The 19,889-nt window shown below is 38.6% G+C and overlaps 1 long non-coding RNA gene across 1 annotated transcript in view; it reads right to left on the reverse strand.

The window, feature by feature from the left end:
• Nucleotides 1-200: 200 nt before the first annotated feature.
• Nucleotides 201-19,889, reverse strand: part of LOC131497835 (uncharacterized) — a 30,706-nt gene continuing 11,017 nt past the window's right edge. Inside the window, exons 3-4 of the long non-coding RNA XR_009255176.1 lie at nucleotides 3,126-3,258; nucleotides 201-680 (exon numbers count right to left, since the gene is read on the reverse strand). This is a non-coding gene — a long non-coding RNA (uncharacterized LOC131497835). The remainder of the gene's footprint in view (nucleotides 681-3,125; nucleotides 3,259-19,889) is intronic.

The following is a 19,889-nucleotide window of genomic DNA, read 5'->3' on the forward strand; positions in this document are numbered from 1 at the left end:
AAGGAAGAAAGAAAGAAAGAAAGAAAGAAAGAAAGAAAGAAAGAAAGAAAGAAAGAAAGAAAGAAGACAATCCCAATAAAAAAAACCTAGATTTTTTTGGTGGAAATTGAAAAACTGATTCAAAAATGTATATGAAAATGAAAAAGACTTACAATAATCAAAGCAATTGGGAGAATAAAAACAAAGTTGGAGGACACACATACAGATTTCAAGCTTTACTATGTATGGAATTCCATAATTTAGACCCTGTGATGTTAACAATGTAACAGACATATAGATTGATGGAACAAAATGCTTATTTTGTTAGTTATTTTCAGATAAATGCCATCCCATTTCTTTGAAAAATAATTCACTTCTGCTTCGATCATTCATCTCAACTCTCTCCTTTATTCTGTTACTCAGTCAATTTACATGATTGCCTTCCTCCCTGTGAGCTTCCTTTCTGCACAGAAACTGAAGCTTTTTCAGGAGTTTTCTGAAACTTTCTTTTAGCTAAAACTAACAACAGCATTCTTTCTAAACCTATTTTCCCTATCTGGGAATTTTTTCACTTTGTCACTAGTTCCTTTTAGAAACTCTCTCTGTTCCTTTTAGACTCTAATACCACATTTTTTGGTTTCTCTTCCTTTTTTTTTTCTTTCATTTCTCCCCACTTTGAGAATCTCCAGATTAGAAGGAAGCTGGAAAAAAAAATGGACAGGAATTAATTTTTATCTTCTAATAATTTTGCTTTCTCTCTCTAGAGTGGAATTTCGGTTCATCTAGGACTAATTTTTATTTATTTATTTTTGTATTCAGTTTATTTGAACAAACCCAAGTTTGTTTTTTGTTTCTGTTTTTGTTTTTCAGTTTAACTGTTTCTCTTCTTGTTTACTTCTCTGTTCCTGGCTCACATGGTGATTTTTCTTCCTCCTCAAGCCCTTTCCCAAAGATGCTTAACCTTCTGCTCATTTTTCTCATGTTCTCTCTTTCTATTAGTTTCTGTATCTTTAGTCATCACCCCTGTGTCAACAGCTCTCAGAGCCCCACCTCCAGCCTCAGCTTCCTTTGCAAAATTCAGTCGCTATTTTCACCCCTCCAGTGTCTGTAAAAAGTCTTCATATGGATACCCCATCCTCTCTTTATGTGCTTCAGATATGAGTACATTTTTATCTGAAGGACAATAGCACTCTTAATTCATCTCTAGTTCTCAGTCCTTATTGATCCTTCTTGAACATTCCTCACCTTTATTTTCTTCCCTTTCCAATCAAGTCTCCAACTCTTGTTATTTTCCTGCTCAGAGAATTCCAGTTGCAATAGCTTCAAATTACTTCCCTTTATTTGTGTGTCTCCAAATGTGACACTACTCAAAACACACAAATTTTATATTCTGTCCTCATCGTGTGTCCTTATTTATTCCCTAATCATTCTAAGTAAAAATCTTTATTGCTATTGTTCTTCTGCCCATACTTACTTCAACTCAAGGATATTTTCTCTGTGTGAGGGGTGCTTGGGTGGCTTCGTCAGTTAAGCCTCCAACTCTTGATTTAGACTCAAGTCAGGAACTCACAGTTCGTGAGTTTGAGCCCCGCATCGGGGCTCTGTGCTGAGTGCGGAGCCTGCTTGGGATTCTTTCTCTCTCCCTCTCTCTGCCCCTCTCCTGCTTGCACATGCGTGCTCTCTCTCTCTTTCTTTCTCAAAATAAATAAACTTTTTTAAAAAGGTAACTTTCTCTGTGCAAGATACTGTGTTACATGTTGACAATAAAAGAGAAACTTTAAGCACTTAATTAAAAAGCTGTAAAGAAAGAGACAGATTTCAAAACAACTATCATGAAATCTAGTAGGTGATAAAAAGGTAATATGAAGAGGTCCTTCAGCAACAAAAACGAGGGGTAATCAGATCTTTATTAAAGGTAGGAAAATATACAAATAGGAAATGACACATAAAAGCAACTGATAAAGAAGTGATGTGAGCAGAGAGAGTGACAGGTGCAAAGGCTCAGGGGCGTGACACCCCATGATGGATCTGGACCAGGAAGAGTCCTGTGTGTCTGAAGCGCATTCTCTCACACCTGATAAACACATGTCATCTGTCCTTCCACACATCTCTTCCATGCCCTAATTCTAATTCCTGTTGATTTCCACCTGTTTCTATAAGTTCTCATGAATGGATTATTTCACTTCTATTTTTTTAAGGATTTGGCCATAAATTCCTTTGACTAAACATAACCTATGCTGTTGTGATAGTGATATTGTTGGGTACTCCCTGGGAGATTATGAGGATCTGAAGGCCAAGAATAATGATTTACATTTATCCTCCTCCTTCCCCTCTTTCTCCTCTTCTTCCTCCTTTGTTTTGCCTCATTGCCATGTGCATAAAACTCCTTGAAAATTATTTTAAGTAGAGTTTCTATAGGTAGAGAATGGGGGTTACTTAGATGTTGTCTATATAAGTGGCTCTAAACCAAGGTACCTCATTAGTGTCACTTGGATAGCTTTTAATAAATACTAATTTCTTTAAAAATCTTTTTAATGTTTATTTATTTTTGAGAGCAAGAGGGAGAGTGTGAGCTAGGGGTGGGGCAGAGAGAGAGGGAGACAGAGGATCCAAAGCAGGCTCTATGCTGACAGCAGTGAGCCCAGTGTGGGGCTTGAACTCACGAACCATGAGATCATGAGCTGAGCTGAAGTCAAACGCTTAACCCACTGAGCCACCCAGGCACCCCAACACTAATTTCTTTAGTGTCTGGACTTCACCTACTGTCCACTTAAATCTAGAATCTTGGAAGAAAACCTGATCCCTGATGTCTAGGTATCTCTATGTATGTGATGTACATGTACCTTATATCTACAACTATATATGAGTCTGATGGGGAATAGGGAGCTAGTTGAAAAATATTGATGTACTTTTTTTTTTTTTTTTTTTTTTTTTTTTGATGAGGAATTTAAAGCTCGGAGAGGTAAGAGCTTGATTCAGGTCACCCGACTTGAGGTAAAGCTGTGAATGGAGGCCTGACTTTCTGACTCTCGGTCATAAATTTCAGTTTATTCCCTGCTATCTCTGCAGAACAAACTCTGTCCTCTTTTTGAGTGTGACGATCAAATAGTCTCCATTTCTGTGATTCTTCAAGACACAATACCTACCCATAGGAAGAAAACAGCATGACATTCTTTACGTGTTGAGTGGTCTCCTTCCTGACTTGCCTGGCTGCCTTCACCAAAGCAAATTCTGGGTGTGTGAGAAAAACCCAGATCTAAGGAACTGCTGAAGTCACTCCTGCTTTAAAAAGAAAAGAGCACACGTGTAAATCTATGGGGAAAACTTGAGGGAAGAATGTCTATCTTCAGTGTTAGGAATGTAGCTCCAAAGTCGCACAGGGAAGCTAAGAACAGGCTGAAACTTCTCCAACATGTCACATGGCTCTGTGCAGGCCAAGCCAACGCAACAAGAATGTCCTTCACATGACACTGAGCCACTTTATAAACTGGAGCAGGTGGGGGCAATGTGAGCAGATGGAAATAAGGCCATGGGACTGAAGTGTTTTGTTTTGTTTTCTTTCTTACACTTTTCCATTTGTCCTTATGAACTACCTTGAATGCACAGCCCTGTGTTGCCTCCTTGCTTTTTAATCATGAGAAGTGGGACATTCAGGACTTTATCTCCCTCGATCTTATTGTAAACTACCTGACTTTCTTTTTTCTTTTACCCTCTTTGATGCATTGTCTAATATATTTCAATTCCCAAGGAGGTTGGGTTTTTTTTTTTCTTTGCTTGTGAAATTATTTATTTATCTTTCTGGACAGCTCATTGCTTAATGCCTCAAAAGTCTGCAATTTCTCAACATAATTTCCTCTTTGGTACACAGCGGTGGAAACCATTTCTTTCAAGTTCTCCCTTTACAAGAAAAACTACAAATAGTAAAATACCCTGTGGTGTTTTTTTTTTTTAAACTGAAGTAAACTTGTCCTCAGAGAGATGAGTATTGAGCTGTTGTCTTCTTTCTACATGTTGCAATTTCCCAGATACCGATTGAAAGTAAAGAACACTAGTAAGTTCTTGGTTGTTTGCTCCAAAGGAGAGATAAAGAAAAAGCTATAAGTTTTGGCTTTGGACGTTGTTTTTGCACCGGTATATTTATGGGCATTGTGCTATAGGACACAGCTTCAAATAAAATAGTGAAGACACGTGGCCCATGAGTAGCCACAAAGTTGTCATACCATGCACACCAATCCCCTTTCTGCAGCAGGGAAAAGGTATAACCTGAGAAACATCTCACAGATCTCAGTCTGTAGGAATAAAGACATATGATGCATTCAGGAGCAAGAATAGTAATCTGTTAAGTATTGTAGTTTCAAATCCCTGCTGAGATAGATGCACACTGAATCAAATTTAGACCAAATAAAGAACAAGGTCTCAAAAGAATGTCCAATTTAGCCAACTACCTCAAATATTGTCAACAATTGGAAACACATTTGCCTATAGAAAATCCAATGTCTCCTTTTTTTTTTTTTTTTTTTACATTTTATTTATTTTTATAGACAGAGAGAGACAGAGCACAAGTAGGGGAGGGGCAGAGAGAGAGGGAGACACAGAATCCGAAGCAGGCTGCAGGCTCTGAGCTGTCAGCACAGAGCCTGATGCGGGGCTCGAACTCACAAACCGCGAGATCATGACCTGAGCCAAAGTCGGACACTTAACCGACTGAGCCACCCAGGCACCCCCGGTGTCTCCTTCTTTGACATTGAACCAATGAACTCCATTGGTTCATTTTTTTTTAAACACAGTAAGAGAGCTGGTTTTATCACACTCTGTGCTCATATGTGAATTCATCTTATGTTTGTCAGACTTTAGGCTTTGAGTTTTCAAGTTTCTGGAGTTCAGAAGCTTTGAAAAATAAATTTGTTATTCCTATGGATTATTAACAGATGTCATCATACTATCCAGTGAAGTGTTCAGGTTCTTGTAGATAGGTACACAGATGTGGGTTCAAATATATACTGGGTAAGCTAAATATCGTGAGAAAGTACCATATTCTTCTAAGCATGAGTTTCCCCACCCATGTTCCAGGACTACTTATGATGCTAAAATCATGCCATTGTTAGGAGAATTAGCTGAAATCACCAATTTAGATGATTAATGACTACCATGTAGTAAGCACTCAATTGATTACAGCACCTTTTAGTTAACTAATAAAACGTAGTATTATTAGATGATAGTGGGATCAAGCTTACAACAAAACTATTCTTCATTCCTAACTATTTTTTAAAAGAATGCAATAAACCTTATTTCCCTGATGTTACTCTACCATGCCAAGACAAATATTGAAAGCAGAAATATCATTTTGAATTTTACATAAGGACATCAAGCTATAATCAATCAAGAGGTACGTGAAGTACATTTACAGCTACCAGCCCCGGATTTTTGTAGATATAATGGGAAATTACAAGCTATTGATTTAAGCAAAACACACTCGATGTAGCTTCCCTTTATAGCCTTGGTCTAAATTACAGCATTTTGCAGTAGATTTATGACTCCTGAATAACTCCACTGGAAGACTGATTGGTTTCTTGGTATCTCAGTGGAGTGAAGTACTTAGTTTTATTCAATAGCACAGTGTTCCTGGTGTTCAGTAAAAGTTGTATTTGTGACTTGGGAAAATCCTATATGCACAAATATTGCCCCTCACTTTTTCATGACCTAAATGTGAAAGACACAATGAACATAAGACACAACAGAATCAAAATTCTCAGTAGTCTCATCAGACTGGAACAGTGACATTTAAAAGATCAAATATAAAATCCAATATTCTGATTTTAAAATAGCCACTGGACAGATCAGGGATAGTAGGAATGAATTTAAGTCAGATTTCCCAAACAGAAATCCAGGAAATACTACAGTTATCCAAGACGATAGTGTAGCCGTTCTCCACCCACAACATATATTATCATTTGTTGTCCTTCCTCCTGGTTTCATGCTAGAATACTTCCATCTATATAAGTAAATGAATATTAATAGGGAAATAATGACATAGTTGAAGCAAGCCAAAACACAAAGAGTAAATGAAAAGCAAGTATCTATTTGACTCCTCTGTTCTCTACCTTCTGTTAATGACATCAGCAACACACATCCTCACTATCAGTTTTCTTGGTTCCATCTACCCAAATTTTACTTTTAGGTCCAATCCTCATTCTTTGGGGGACTCCTACTGTCTAACTTGTTATTCTGTCTCCACTGCTTCCCCTCTAAAACTCTTTGTTGTACCTCATTCTTCTAAAATGCACACAGGAGCTTAGCATTTTTTTGCTTAAAGTTCTTCCATAAATATCTATATCCTAGACAATTAAGTCACAACACTTTTACATAGCACAGAAGGCCCCTTTTAACTTCCTTTACTTCCTTTATTTCCACACTCAGTCATGTTGAACCATTTATGTATTTTCCACACTATCCCAAACTTTCACAAGTCAATGGCTTCGGCATCTTCCTACCTTTGTTTAGAATTACCCTTATTTCCCCTTTTTTTTTAGTTTTTTTACGTTTTCATGCTTCCAATCCAAAGGCAGAAATCAAATCTATATAGGATAATTAGCTGATCTATCCTTTTTCCTTCACAATGTTATATGCTTTATTTTCTAAGTATTAATTTATATGAATCTTTCTCAAACAGTGGTGAACATTTTAAAGCTTTAGACCACAATGGATTATACCCAGCTTCTATGGAGAAATTGACACATTGGAGGTATCTAATAAAGTTTTGAAAAATTAAAGGCATTTAATAATTCAGATAAAATGATTGTTTAAACTGGATTGTGACACTTGGAGGTTGTCATTGGTCAGCTATCCCATGCTATAATCCTGTGGAGTAATTAGCTTTGTCTTGAGTAAGCAAAACAGGACTCAGATACAATTTGGTAAAGAATTGTGTATGACTAGGTCCTTAATATGCCTTTCTCTTGGCAACTCATTTCCCCCCTGAATTCCACAGCGAGAAGCATGCATTTAACTCCCACAGTGGAAAGCCTTGACCTAATTTTAAGGAAATCCTAGAAGAATCTACAGTCATTAATTCTGGAGCTGGTTGTTTCAGAGAGAAAAGCAGATCGATATGTGTATATGCTGTCAAAACGACAGGCCTGTTTCCAAGATGGGAACGCAAATTGGCCATCATTTCACCCACAAGTTATTCCCGTTCTTGATCAAATAATTGCTAGGGAAATACTATTTTTAATTGAACAAGTGATTCATGTCTCTGGAGTACAGAACATGTATTCCACGGACTGCAAATAACCAGCTGGTGATAGCTCTCAACGTTTGCTGGTTAGAACCTCTATCAGAGCTGAGTGTCCTAGTCCTGAAATGACATTACATCTATTCAGCTGTTCCGAAGCAAATTTCTAGAAAACTCTCTGAAAGGTACACAGATTGATTTGCTGTTGGAAAAATTCCTTCTTTGGGGCCTTATAATTTTAATCCTCTAAATGGCAATCTCCCAAGAAATAGATGGCCTCACCAATGCAGCAAAACCGTTGGATTGGTTGGTTTCCAAGGATACTGAAGGGAAAGTAGACTACTTTTAAAATGAAGCCTTTGCCTAAAAATAATAGAAAAGAATAGAGATGAGGAAGTCCCCAATTAATTACATTCACCACAGCAGCCCATCTAAGAAGCGAGGCTGTCAGATTATAAATTTTCAAAGATTCCCCGATAGTTTGTAATAGTAAATTTGAATACCAACTTACTCTATATCTCGCAGTATGATCCTATCAGGAAGCTCCTCTTTAAAAACCACTCGATAGGGTTAACCCATTCAGAAAGAGGGATTCTAAACAGGAGGGAGGATTCTAAATGAGGGAGACTAACTGCAAATTTCACTGCTACTCACCCCAAGTCGTGTTTTTGCCTAGTTGAACCCTGCCCAGCTGGGGAACCTAGTGCAGAACTATCTGAGCCACACTCGGAGGGAAGACTCACAAAAAAATAATTGAAGAATAAACTTTCTGCCCAGGCCAATTGGGTAAATTGCTTTTGTGCTTTTCCATGACTTGCTTTTGCCAGATGGAATAGTTGGCACTCAGGACGGTGGCACTGGACCAGATTTTGGAGCAATGGGATTTTTGAAAATGATTTATTTTTTCCCTCTACAGACAGTTACTCCGGCACAGATGGTTTCCCTGAATGATGAGCCCAGAGTCTTTTCCGTCATATTTCGCCATTGTAAAAATCTATCCGCTGCAGTGGCTTCGGCTTTTCGCTTCGTGTATCCAAGAGAATGTGTAAGGAAGTTCAGAATGAAGACCAAAGTTTGGCACCCCGCATGTATAAGCCCAAGCCCTTCAGAGATGGCTCTGTGATCATCATAAGCTGGAATCCTTCTTTTCCCTCCCCTTCTGTTCCTACTATGAAATTCCATCTTCAGCAAATAATGTTAATAGGGGAAAATCAACCAGAGAAGAATGGAAAATTATAGCTGTCCTTCTCTGGACTAATACGCAAGCTTAGATTGTGTTATGTGAGTCCTTAGTACTTACTGTTAACTGTCCCAACGAGATTAAGACCTAATTAGGAATGCCATGTTAATATTCAAGGCCGAATTAGGGTAAAAGAAATACTCGGGTTAAAACCTATCCGTGATAACTATGCAAACAACATCTCAAGGACTGCCCCATTTCTACGGAAAGAAACCTGTCTTTGGAAAGGAAACTTAATATTTCTTGAGAATCAATTACATGCTGTAAATGTAAATCTCTATAAAATCCCTGAGACTCTGTGAATCCTTACCCCCATTTTACAGACAGGTAAAATGAGAATTAGAAAGATTAAGTAACTTGACCCAAAAGTGATCTGCTAGTTTACAAGAGAGACAAAAGATTAACTACAGGCTTCTATACGCCAGAGCTCTGCCCTGTAGCCTAAGATCCCCCCCTCCCATTTAAATCATATGTTGGCAATTCATGGTATTTTGGTGCGAGGAGAAAAGGTGGTAGTGATGCATTCCTTGACATCGTTAACAGAATAGAAAATATAGAATGATATGCCTGGCATAGGGCACTCCGTCAGGGAGCTACCCTAATGGAGAAAATTACAATGATGACTACAGGATGTGATGACACCACATGAAACCCAGCCAGAATTTGAGCCCATCACAGCAAAATGGAGTGCAAGGAGCACATCTAATTACATTAAACGGATTTGGCAAGAAAGCCTGAGCATAACAGTTAATTATGATTAATTATTTTACTTCTATCTGTCACAACTGTGAGAGGCACAAATATCTTTACAATAGCTGATCTTTAAAGGAGTATAAATGTATTAATAATTTTCTATATTTGTGCATTGTATATTTTGGGTACTTAGAAATGATTCTATTTAAAAAATGAGGGGCACCTGAGTGGCTCAGTCGGTTGAGCTTCTGACTTCGGCTCAGGTCATGATCTCACAATCTGTGGGTTCGAGCCCCACATCAGGCTCTGTGCTGACAGCTCAGAGCCTGGAGCCTGCTTCGGATTCTGTGTGTGTGTGTGTGTGTGTGTGTGTGTGTGTGTGTGTCTTTCTCTGCCCCTCCCCTGCTCGTGCTCAGTGTCTCTCTCTCTCTCTCAAAAATAAACATTAAAATTTTTTTCAACAATAAAATAAAAAAAAAAATGAAATGACTTCATCAGAAAATCTGGATGTATGTGTGTGTGTGTGTGTGTGTGTGTGTGTGTGTGTGTGTACTGTCTTACCAGCCACATCATATCAGCATATCTCAGGGTTTTTGATAGTCTTGACTCAACTCTGTAATTTTTGAAAGTCCCTTTTCTTCATTGGAGGTCAGTGTCTTCATGATCATGCCGAAACAATGGCATCACACCTAAATTTCCTCATTCGTAAACTAGAAGTACATAGAAGGTAATTCTGATCAATAAATGAGATAATACACTTAGTATAGTCTCTGTGTTGTCATGTCAAGTTAACATTCACTGCTATTATTTTTATTACAAATCTGATGAACTAGTTGAACCAGATGTCTTCTAAGGCTCTTTGTAGCCAGCTCTCATAATCTTTGTTTTTTTATGTCATGATCGCTTGATCTATTTTTTTAAGCTGTATATTTTTTCTATCCTATTCATATGAGCAGAATCTTATGTCTTATCATTAATTACACCCCCCCCCAACCTGAGCATGGAATAATATATGGTTTTTGTTCATTTATTTGTTCATTTACTTGTTCATTTATTTACCGAGAAGTTTGCAAAATAGATTAAAATAGCATCTCCTTTTAATCAATGAGTCATAAAATACAACAAGGAGCAGTAGAAATGAGATAAAGCAATCTAAAACCTCAAAATGATTATTTGCAAATCTTCATCAGGTTTGGGACAGATATTATTTCTTTCCAAACGTTTGTTATGTATGTAAGTCAAATGTGTAAAAAATATTCAAATGATATTTATAAAAATGGCTTTTTATCAACATAGCCATTGCTTTATTAATTTAGCTTAAAACATAGTTCAACAGTAGTAAAGAAGGCATAAATGTGAACTCCAATTATGTTATTTTAAAATGCCATTGAGTTCACATTGAAGTACATAGTTGAGTAAGTGGCAACAAATTGGAAAATAAAAAAGCACAGTGCCTTAAATCTCTCCATAGAGTAAATTAAGTTGAGATATATAGATATAGATATAGATATAGATATAGATATAGATATAGATATAGATATATGTCTATATAAAACTAGAGTGTATATTTTACGATGAAAATAGAATTGAATATTTATTAAAGTCATGGAAGGGAAATAGGTTTCTAAATGGACAAGTGAAAAAGTCACAAAAAGAAAAAAATTTTCAATAGATTTCTATGTAAAAATTTAAACTTTATGCAGGTTAAAAATATAACAAAACACAAAGGTAAACAACAGAGTAGACACTATTCTTACAAAATAAGATGAGAAAAGAGCAGGAGACCTTAGTAAAAATAGAAGAATATTTGTCAAGGAGAGCAAATCACTGATAGATAAGTGGGAAAAAACAGGAAAAGAAATGTACAAGAGAAGACATACAACTAGTAAGCAAACTTGATAAAAATGTTCAATATGAATACAAGCAAAATAAAACACCAGACTTTTTTTTTTTTTTTTTTTTTTGTCTATAGATGTCATAACCTACTGTTGGTGCTTGAAATTACTAACAGGCATTTTCAAGTAAGTAGCAAAGGCAGTCAAAGACATTAGTGTGTTCTTGCATTTGAGGGCATAATTACACTTCTGTAAATATGCCTTATGGCACAATGTTGGTGATGAAATGTTACACAGCCTTTAAAATGATTGTGGTAAAGGATATGTGAGAACTGGAAACAATGTGCATGATATATTAAATAAAAATATAGAATGCTGGAACAAGTAAATATCCACATGCAAAAAAAAAATGAATCTAGACATAAACTTTCTACTCTTCATAAACGATTAACTCCAAATGAGTCATAGACCTACTGTTAGGTCATAAATCTAAAACTCAAAATTATGAAACACTTAGAACAAGACATAGGAAAAAATCTAGGAGATCTTGGGGTTGGCAGTGCGTTTTTCATACAGCACCGAAAAACACAATCCACGAGAGAAGGAATTAATAGTAGAATTCATTAAAATTACAGTCTTCTGCTCTGCAAAAGACATTGTCAAGAAATGTAAAAGACAAGCCACAGACGGGGAGGAAATATTGGCAAAAGACATATCTGATTAAGGTCTGTTACCAAAAATATCCAAAGAACAATTAAAACTCAACAGTAAGAAAACAACCCAATTAAAAATGATTAAAGATATTAAGAAACCTCACCAAAGAAGATACAGATATGGCAAATAAACATTTGAAAATATGCTATATCATCAGGAAAGTCAAATTAAAAAAAATGAGTTAGGGGCGCCAGGGTCAATCAGTCCATTAAGCGTTGGACTCCTGATTTTGGCTCAGGTCATGATTTCACGGTTCCTGAGATCAAGCCCTGCATTGGGCTCTGTGGTGACAGTGCAGAGCTTTCTTGGCTTCTGTCTCTCCCTCTCTCTCTGCCCCTCCCCCCGCTAGCATGTACTTCCTCTCTTTCTCTCTCTCAAAATAAATACATAAATATTAAAAAAAAAATTAGGGGTGCCGGGGTGGCTCTGTGATTGAGCGCCCGACTTTGGCTCCGGTCATGATCTCACAGTTCATGAGTTTGAGCCCCATGTCAAGCTCGGTGCTGACAGATCGGAGCCTGGAGCCTGCTTCGGATTCTGTGTCTCCCTCTCTCTGTCCCCCTCCCACCCTCTCTCCCTCAAAAATAAATAAACATTAAACAAAATTTTTTAAAAAATTAAAAAATGAGATAGTTCTACATGCCTGTCATAATGGCCAAAATCTAACATACTAACTAACACCAAATGCTGGTGTCGACGTGGAGCCGCAGGAATTCTCATTCCTTGCTGGTGGGAATGCAAATGGCACAGCTGCTTTGAAAAACAGTATGGCAGTTTCTTAAAAAAATAGACATAATGGGGCGCCTGGGTGGCGCAGTCGGTTAAGCGTCCGACTTCAGCCAGGTCACGATCTCGCGGTCTGTGAGTTGGAGCCCCGCGTCAGGCTCTGGGCTGATGGCTCGGAGCCTGGAGCCTGTTTCTGATTCTGTGTCTCCCTCTCTCTCTGCCCCTCCCCCGTTCATGCTCTGTCTCTCTCTGTCCCAAAAAAAAAAAAAAAAAAAAAAAAAATAGACATACTTTTACCATGCAATCCAACAGTCACACTCTCCGGTATCAACTTTATGTCCACCCAAACCCCTGCACACAGTGCTGATAGTAGCTTCATTCATAATTGCCACAATCTGGAAATTCTTCAGTAGGTGAATGGATAATGAAACTATTGCACATCCATACCACATATCCAGGATAGGAATATTATTCAGCACCCCCCCAAAAAAAGTGATCAGTGAAGCCACAAAAAGACTTGGCAAGGGAGATCCTAAATGCATACTCCTAAATGAAAGAGGCCAGACTGGGAAGGCTACATACTGATTCCAACCACATGACATTCTAGAAAAGGCAAAACTATGGAGACAGTAAAAAGATCTGGTGTGGAAGGAATCAAAAAGTGCAGCACAGAGAATTTTTAGGGCAGTGAAACTATTCAGTATGATTGATTCTCTAATGATGGATATATGTCATACATTTTTCTAAACCCGTAGAAAATGCAGCACCAAGAGTGAATCTTGGTGTGAACTATGGACTTTGGGTGGTTATGGTATATCAGTGTAGACTCCACAGTTGTGAGGCTTCTAGGTGGCTCAGTCCTGACTGACTCGATTTCAGCTCAGGTGTGATCTCATAATTTGTGAGCTCCAGCCCCGTGTCAGGCTCTGTGCTGAGAGCATGGAGGCTGCTTGGGATTCTGTCTCTCCCTGTCTCTCTCTGCCCTTCCCCTGCTTGCTCTCTCTCTCTCAAAATAAATAAAGAAACTCAAAAAAATTGCAACATATGTACCACTCTGGTGGGGGATGCTCCTAATAGGTGAGGTTATGCATGTATGGGAGCAAGGAGTGTATTGGGAACCTTTGAACCTTTTGTTCAGTTTTTCTCTGAATCTAAAAGGGCTTTAAAAAGATAAAGATTTTATATATATAACATATATATACCTAACTTGCAGCATCTTATACTTATAACTGTTTAAAATGCATATTAAAAAATATTGGGACAATATATAACATCTATTATATTAGAATCATGTGGTTGTGTATTATTAACTTCCTTCAATTTCATTAATATTGCTATAATATATCATGTGTTTAAAATAAATGAACAAAGTAATAAAACTACACTAAGGTGAAATTATGTCCTAAATTTCAAAGATTTTAGTGGCTTCAAAAGATACAAACCTAAATACTCAGTTGACTGTAGCCCTGACTTACCTTCTCTTTTCTATTCACCAATGCTGTGCAATATTCCCTACGGAAGTTAGGAATATTTTCCCTTCCCAACTCACCCAGCCATCAGACCAATGCTTATTTCATGAGGCTTTTGTGAAAATCACCTATTCGGTTTCTGTCTACAGCCCCTCTTGTAAGGGTCTGAGGTAACTCAGCACAGGGAACTGATGTCTAAGAGATACACATGGATGGTGGTGGCAATCAGCTGCTAGTGATGAAAACTCTCTTCCTCTCTGGATAAAAACACTCATTCAAAAATGAGAGTGCCATTCACTAGTTTATCATTAAAAGTACCTGCTAACAGAGTGACCAACTCTCTTTGTATGTTAGGACTGTGGGCAGGTGGGTGGAGGTGCCAGGTTTTAAAACTGGGACCAGTACAGGAGCACCTGGGTGGTTCAGCTGGTTGAGCGCCCAACTTCGGCTCAAGTCATGATCTCATGCTTCCTGGGTTGGAGCCCCGAGTCAGGCTCTGTGCTGACAGCTGGGAGCTTGGAGCTTGCTTCAGATTCAGATTCTATGTCTCCCTATCTCTCTGCCCCTCCCTCACTCCTGCTCTGTCCCTCTGTCCCTCTGTCTCTCTCTCAAAATAAATAAACATTAACACTGGGACCAGTCCTGGTAAACTGAGGCAAATAGGTCACCCCACCATCTAAGTACCAGGCACTGTTTTAAGTAATTTATGTGTACTATATTATTTAATTTCCCACGTTGAAATCCCAACTTAGACTCCAGCTGAGATCCTCAATATATATGGGGTCAGGATGAGCAGTGTGGGAGATCTTGACGTTATGTAGACACCAGGTAGCTGAGTTCAGTGAATGGTATACATGTCCCTTCCTTCTTTCCTTCTTTCTTTCTTTCTTCCTTTTTATGTGGTTCACACTGCTCTGTGCAAATTTTATGACAATGTATATGCTTTTTATGGAGTTAATTTGTTTCTAACTAGAACTGTTTCATGTTCATTATAGAGAAATAAAAATACAGAAAAGCATAAGAAAGAAAACTGAAGTCACAAGTTCTCTCCCACCTCAGAGACACTGTTCCTAAGCTTGGCTCATTCTCACCCCTGAGGTCTTGGTTGGCAAAAACCCTCCCTGTCAACCAGACCCCAAGAGGACTCTTTGCACTGATATACTCTGTCACTCTACCTTGTTGCATGGTCCCCAGAAGAGCTTCTAACTTGGAATTGGCTTTCTATATATTTAATTATACCTTGTTAATCATCTGTCTCTACCATGAACAAGTAAATTCCATAAGATCAAAGTTCTCATCGTCTTACTTATTACTGACGGCCGGGGCCCAAGCCTGCAACTTGAACGAGGCACACCCACAAGCCCTCCAGGCTGCCATAATCAGTGTCAACGGTCTGCTAGTGCATTAATTACTTCCTGCAAACATTTCTCCACCTTTCATAGAGTGATGATCATTATATATTTGCTGCCTTATACCTTTTTGTTTGCATTTACAGTTGCAAGCATTTTTATGGGAGAGTGTCAAACGTGAACATTGTTTTAATGGTTATCATATACCATCTTACAACTATATCACCACTTATAAACAAGTACTTGGCTCTTGAATTTTTAGCTGCTTTTTAATCTGTTGCTATTGAAATTATTGGTATGTTTATTTAACAAATACTGGCCGGGTGTGTGCCCTGCTCTGCCAACACTGTGCTTGGCATTTAGATATGGAAATAAGAAAGATAGAGCTGTTCCTGTTCTCATGGAAGTTAGAATATATAGAAAAGACAGACTCTCAATACATGTCTGTAAATGTTTGGAGGAGAGTGAGGACCTATGAGTGATATGTAAGCATATTGGTGGGGGGAGGGAGTTTCGGAGTAAACCAAACTTCTGTTCTTCTGTGGGAATAGAAGGAAAGTAGTCCTGGTAGAGGGATATTTAAATTTAGTAAGAGGTGAAGATATATAGGATCTAGCTGAGAGAAGAAAAGTTTTGCGGCAGAATACTTCAGGCAAAGGAAAAAGCAAGAGCAAAGGTCCTGAGGCAGCCTAGAGTGTACTGAATGTGATGAATTGAAGGTTGACCCATGGTATAGATAAAAAAGGAGAGACTAGTATAATCCTATAAAAAAACATTGCTCCAATGTTTATTTATGTATTTAGAATAGATTGCTTGAATGAGAAAGAATGAAATATGGCCCTTTGTAGCAACATGGATGGAACTGGAGAGTGGGATGCTAAGTGAAATAAGTCATACAGAGAAAGACAGATACCATATGCTTTGACTCTTATGTGGATCCTGAGAAACTTAACAGAAACCCATGGGGGAGGGGAAGGGAAAAAAAAACCAAAGAGGTTAGAGTGGGAGAGAGCCAAAGCATAAGAGACTCTTAAAAACTGAGAACAAACTGAGGGTCGATGGGGGGTGGGAGGGTGGTAGGGTGGGGAGGGTGGGTGATGGGTATTGGGGAGGGCACCTTTTGGGATGAGCACTGGGTGTTGCATGGAAACCAATTTGACAATAAATTTCATATATTAAAAAAAAATAGAATAGATTGCTTGAAATGAAAGAATTGGAGTGAAGTTATGGACTTCCCAAAAGTTTCCTGATAAAACCAAAGTACTTTTCAGAAAGTTTATGCCAATTTATGTTTCTATAGAATGTATATGACATTGTCTTTCTCACTTTAACCTCTGGCATTTCAAATATTCCACTTTCTTAATGAACTGTTGAATGTGTTAGTCACTGGAGCAAAAACATAACAATATCCTTTAAGATTTAGTGCAAGAGGTATGTCTAAACATCTTTTCTGATTACCTCTTACTCAACTACAATAATTCTTTACAGTGTATTTCTCCAAGATGAACATATTCACTTTATCCCATATTATTTTACAGTTATAACTCTGATGCTTTGCCTTTCTTTTTTTCTGCTGCTTAATCTGTCTTTTTTCCCAATTAGACTAAAAGCCTCATGAGGCCAGTTCAGTACAATTCAATTCAACTAATAGTTATTGCAGTCTTACTTTGGTTTTTTTTTTAATGTTTATTTATTTTTGAGAGAGGGGGCGGAGAGAAAGGGAGAGAACGCAAGTGGGGGAGGGGCAGAGAAAGAGGGAGAGAGAATCCCAAGCAGGCTCCACACTGTCAGTGCAGAGCCTGATGTGGGGCTTGAAACCACGAACTGTGAGATCATGACCTGAGCTGAAACCAAGAGTCGGACGCTCAACTGACTGAGCCACCCAGGTGCCCCGCTTTCTTACTTTGTAGAAGGGGTACTGCAAAGTGCTGAGTCAGAGAAAAACCAAAATTCATGATCTTTGTCCTCAGAGGAAGGTAACACTTGCACAGTTAGCAAAGCCAGAAGGCAAATCTGTCACTCATTCCTTCATACAGTAAGTAATGGATAATTAGTGATAAGTAATAATAAAATAAAATTTCAGAATAATGTATTGCAACTCAGGAGAGACAGAATTTAGTAGTGGCCAGGGAGACCAGAGAAATACTTGTGAATCAGATGATCAGAGCTAAGGTTTGATGAATCAGTAGAAAGGCGGACATGGGTGGGGAAAATGCACTATTGACATAGGAAACGGAGGTCATAGGTGAGAAAACATAGCATGCCTATTGAGGCTGAATTAGAAAAGTTTATTGAGATTGCTGGCCAAGCAATGACATAGACTCCCGAATGGCATGCTGAGTTAGGATGTTATTTTATAATTAATGATTTCTTCTTAAAAGTTTTGCAAAACAGCAAGGAGATGATTCCCTGTTAACAAAAGTCCATAGCAGGGCACCTGGGTGGCTCAGTTGGTTAAGCATCTATTTGGCTCAGGTCATGATCTCACAGTTCATGAGTTCGAGTCCTGCAATGGGTTCTCTGCTGTCAGCACAGAGCCCGCTTCAGATCCTCTGTCCTCCTGTGTCTCTGCCCTTCCCCTGCTTGTGCTCTCTCTCTCTCTCTCTCTCTCTCTGAAAAATAAATAAATAAGCTTAAAAAAAAGTCCATAGCAATTTTGTGGTTGCTACGATATTCACTGATAAAAATATTTCCAAGGACACAGCTAAATTTCCATTGCCACACATTATTTCCAAACACAGTTTACCTTTGTTTGTAGCAAATCATGATATCATAAACACTAAATTCCTTACACCCTGCCCCAGGTCAGCCTTGAACTGCTTGCTTCTAATGACGTGGAGGTGTGTTATCTTCACTGGGGATGATTCCCATTAAGGGGGAATTACTCCCTGTCAGCAGGTGGGCATACAAAGTGAGAAGAGAGGTGATGATTCATCTAATTTTGAACTCACCCACTGTTTGATGGCAGTATCCACGAAAGAATGAGGCAATTGGACCGCTAACCCAGACACCTGCTACATTGACAGCTCTCTGTTATTCCAAATATAGGACAGCATGGTCTGACAACTGTACCTGGGGGCTGGGAAAGGAACAAGTGGTAAAATGAATGTGATTACCTGAATGCATGTTTTCACAGAGGATCATGTTTCCACCAATCATTCAGACATTCATTCAGCAAATATTTAAGAGCCTTCTATATAATATGTGTTTTGTGAGACGCGGGTGAACGGATGATGATCATTCTATAAATCCTACCTTCTGGAATTTTATAGGCTAATAGCAGAAAAATGTCCTTTTGAAAACGACACGCTTTAGGTGGGTTGATTTATGTGAACTCGATACTTCAGTCTTCAAAGTCTTACTTTGTCCACGAAATGGTCACACACACACACACACACACACACACACACACACGCATGCCCCACCCCCATTTTGTCTAGTCTAATTGTCCATTTGGCCCTAGAGAGTGGAAAAACTAATTGACTTTTCCTATGCCTCTCTGCACAGATCGGGTTGATCTGGGTTGCAGCTGTGGTTTAATTTGCGAATGTGCAATTGAAAATAAAACTTATTGGATTACAGCCCCCGACCAACTTTTTGGCAAACTGACAGCATTGGCCAAACATATGAGGGTCATATAGTAATTAGAGAAATGATTACAACTTCCAGAGGAATATCCTGGTCATATCAATGGGGGGACTTTGCTGTGGTTTGTTTTAACTATATCCCCAGCCTCTCAGGATGAAGTCAACCTAATAGTCTTCTGGATTCTGCCCTCTCTGGCACATTCATTTTCTCCACATCTGTATGAGAGGCCCTCACCAATCTTTCATTTATTTAAGCAAAAAAAAAAAAAAGTAAACTATAAAGAATACTTTCTTTCCTTGCCTATGTTTGATAAATGCTAGTCTTTGCCTTTTAATTCATCAGATTAGGATTAGGGAGAAACTCAATTAGAAATATCCTCTTGCCCTGGTTGTCAAATTCATCTCTCTTAAACTTTAGAAATAGGTGTCTCCAAAGGGACTCATAGTTTATGGATGAAAGAATACAACCTGGTATGCTTTCCTAAGTACTGAGCATTTTTACACTAGACTGAGAGTCATTCTATTCCTTCCTTCCCTCCTTCCCTGTCTACCTTCCTTCTCCCCTTCCTTCCTTCCTGATCTCCTTCCTTCCTTTGTTCCTTCCCTCCTTCCTTCCTTTGCTCCTTCCTTCCTTCCTTCTCTCCTTCCTTCCTTTGTTCCTTCTCTCCTTTCTTCTCTCTCTTCTTTCTTCCTTCCTTCACCCTTTCCTTCCTTCCCTCCCTCTCTCCTTCCTTCCTTTTTTCCTTCCTTCTTCCCTTCCTTCCTTTCTTCCTTCTCCCCTTCCTTTCTTTATTCCTTCTCCCCTTCCTTCCTTCTCTCTTTCCTTCCTTCCCTCCCTTTCTCCTTCCTTCCTTGTTTCCTTCCTTCCTTCCTTCACTCCTTTCTTCCTTTGTTCCTTCTCTCCTTCCTTCCTTCTCTCCTTTTTTCCTTCCTTCTCCCCTTCCTTCCTTCATCCTTTCCTTCCTTCCCTCTCTCTCTCCTTCCTTCCTTCTTCCCTTCCTTTCTTCCTTCCTTCTTTCCTTCCTTCCTTCTCCCCTTCCTTCCTTCACCCTTTCCTTCCTTTCCT

This window comes from Neofelis nebulosa, chromosome 16 (genome assembly GCF_028018385.1).
Source record: "Neofelis nebulosa isolate mNeoNeb1 chromosome 16, mNeoNeb1.pri, whole genome shotgun sequence".
Taxonomy (NCBI): Eukaryota; Metazoa; Chordata; class Mammalia; order Carnivora; family Felidae; genus Neofelis; species Neofelis nebulosa.